Below are 2,835 nucleotides of genomic sequence, written 5' to 3' on the forward strand. Positions count from 1 at the left end.
CAGAGAAAGAAACTAAATTAGATATATATATATTTTTTTTTAATTTGCATGTTCTTATTCATTTTTAGATGCCTAATATTGATTCTTTTAAAGGTAACTATAGTTGGAAAAAATAATGTTTGTTATTTGAGGTGGTTATTTGTTCCATATCTTAGTATCATCAATCTTATTTCAGCTCATTTTTGAATACGTATGAAGTTTCCAACTCTGCATGGATCTATGTTTATTTACAAGAATCTTAGTACATTTCTTCGAATGGATTGGTAGAATTCTCTTCATGGTATACCATGTATGTTTTATGAATACACAATTGATAGTAATTTATTAATTTCAATGGCAGAGAGTTGCAAATTGTTCTTCACTGGCACAACGATAGACAAAAAATGTATTTGGTTGAAACTAATATTATTTTCCATTTCAAGGCATTGGAATTTCCTACCCAACAATTATCTCTTGTCTTCTTTGTTCTTAGATGAGTATAGGTTAGAGCTAAAATTTTACTAGAAAAGCTCCATTCACAATCTTGCTCCTAGTCTTTTGGAATGATTTTTCATTGGCATACCAGGTAATGCCTTAATTGATTACTTTGTCCATTAAATGTTGACATTATATCATGATTATCACCGAGGAGTTCACCATAGCTACATAATTTCAATGCACGTGCTGGGCTAAAAGTAAAAATGGACTAGTCCATCCCAAATAGAACAATTAGTTGTAACTAGAATGTTCGACTGCATGAGAAAATAATCCAGAAATAGAAGAGTAATCTCATGTATTATTAGAGAAAATACAATTATTGAAGCATCATTTATGTTTGGCACTTCGTTTTGGTTATATATACCTAATCGGGTGGATTTCATTATTGTATATTTGTTTTAGGGGTTTCACTTTATTTATTAGTCCCTGCCTCCAGCATAGCAGGGACTATAGCGCAGGGACTATATGGTTCGATGGACCGTTGACCATGTATTAGTTCTTGAGTTGACCGTAAATTTCCAGTGTTTAAAGTGATTTTAAGCCAAGTTTACTTTAAGCAAAGTTTATCCCCAACGATATCGGTGTAAGAAACTTATAACCAAAGTTTTTAATTTAAGGTCTTATTGCATGCCTCAGGTGCCCCGATGTTATTTCAGCAGGGACAAGTAATTTTATCCTAAGTTTTTCAATTGCGCAATCAAGCTGCCATCTGCCATTTCTTATTTCAGCCGGGACAAGTAATTTTATCCTAAGTTTTTCAATTCCGCAAGCAAGCTACCATCTGCCATTTCTTCTGGGCACTTGTCACTTCTTCTACGCTCCTATTTCTTCTACGCTCCTATCTCCTCTCGCTGATAACTTCGTGGCAGCACATGTCACTGAATGGCCGCTGCATGTAGTTTCATCTATTCCAGAAAATTGAACAATGCGACCTTGTTACCTTACCTGCAAGTTAAAACAAGAAGGATTTATTGAGATCGAGAAATGGCAGACATCAGGTAAGGCTTCTGTTTTGCTTTCACATGTTCACCCATAACAATCAATGCTTAAAGCGGGGTTGCTATTTTACCTGTGTTATTTCACGGCCTATTCCACCATAGGAGAAACTGTCACCTTCCCTCCATGGTCGAGAAGGTGGTCGAAAAGGTGATATCAGCTTCGCTTTGTCCTTCTCCATCTTTTTAATCATCAGCCATGGCTTATGCATAGATCCTCTCGTAAGGCAAGCGAAGCATTCATTCATCAACCAACAACAGGTAATCAGGTAAGAAGATTGATTCTTTTATTATATTTTTACATATTGTATTCATGTTTCACAGATCAATACACGATATTCTGTTTTGCTTTCATATGTTCACCCATAACAATCAATGCTTAATGTGGGGTTGCTATTTTACCTATGTTATTTCACGGCCGCATAGCTCTCATCGATTCTGCCATAGGAGAAACCATCACCTTCCCTCCATGGCCGAAAGACTCGCATCTATATGTCCTTGCCATTGTAAGAATTTGCCAAATTGGAAGCCGCCCAGTTGTGAATTCTGCACAACCTATATGTCCTTGCCATTGTAAGAATTTGCCAAATTGGAAGCCGCCCAGTTGTGAATTCTGCACAACCTCATCATGGTATCCAATCCTGCCAACGCCCCTTTTTTGAAAATCGAACAAGCCGATACCGCCATTCCGCTTTATTCATCTGGGACTGCTTGTGGCTCCTTTTCCCTTGTTTTGTGCATACCTGGATCTCCCCACCTTCGTTTCTTTGCATCCCCATAGAGGCCACATAGCCCTCATCGATTTTGCCATAGGAGAAACCATCACCTTCCCTTAGCTATTGTTGAAAGTATAATTTCAACTGTGCGACAGTTGAACCTTGCGGCAGGATGAGGACAATAAACCAAGCGCATCGGCAAGTCGGCATATCGGCTGGTCAGAGCTTCGGAGGCATGCAGCGACAGCGATATGAAATATCGCCGATATCGCATCGGCGAAATCGCAGCGGAGGACTTACAAAGTGGCTTTGTTTTTGTGCGATAAGCGATCGCCGATATCGCATCGGCAAAGTCAAAGTGAAGGAGTTATAAAGGAGCTCTTGTGTTTCCGATAAGCGATCGCCGATATCGCATCGGCACATCGCTATCGGCAATGTCATAGGGTCGGCATCTTTGACATGAGTAAAGTTGCGATGCGATGCAAATAAAGTCAATGGTTAAAGTACAAGTCTGCAGCTAATAAATTTGACGTGAAGTAAAAGTTCCTTTACCGCCAGTAAATGTCAGTAAAACAGTAAATGCAATTTACTGTGGTTGGTAAGTTTTGGTGAAGTTTTTTAATTTCATTTAAGCGGGAGTATGGGCA

General features: G+C 38.7%; 1 long non-coding RNA gene across 1 annotated transcript; it reads right to left on the reverse strand.

Moving 5' to 3' along the window:
• Positions 1–1,325: 1,325 nt before the first annotated feature.
• On the reverse strand, positions 1,326–2,299 carry LOC149149425 (uncharacterized). The gene is made up of 3 exons (XR_016263589.1): positions 1,875–2,299; positions 1,547–1,689; positions 1,326–1,422 (listed from the first exon to the last, which is right to left on the reverse strand). It is a non-coding gene; the product is annotated as an uncharacterized LOC149149425 (long non-coding RNA).
• Between the last annotated feature and the right edge of the window lie 536 nt (positions 2,300–2,835).

This window comes from Pinus tabuliformis, chromosome 9 (genome assembly GCF_031772625.1).
Source record: "Pinus tabuliformis cultivar Carrire ecotype Pingquan chromosome 9, CPIR1, whole genome shotgun sequence".
Classification (NCBI taxonomy): domain Eukaryota; kingdom Viridiplantae; phylum Streptophyta; class Pinopsida; order Pinales; family Pinaceae; genus Pinus; species Pinus tabuliformis.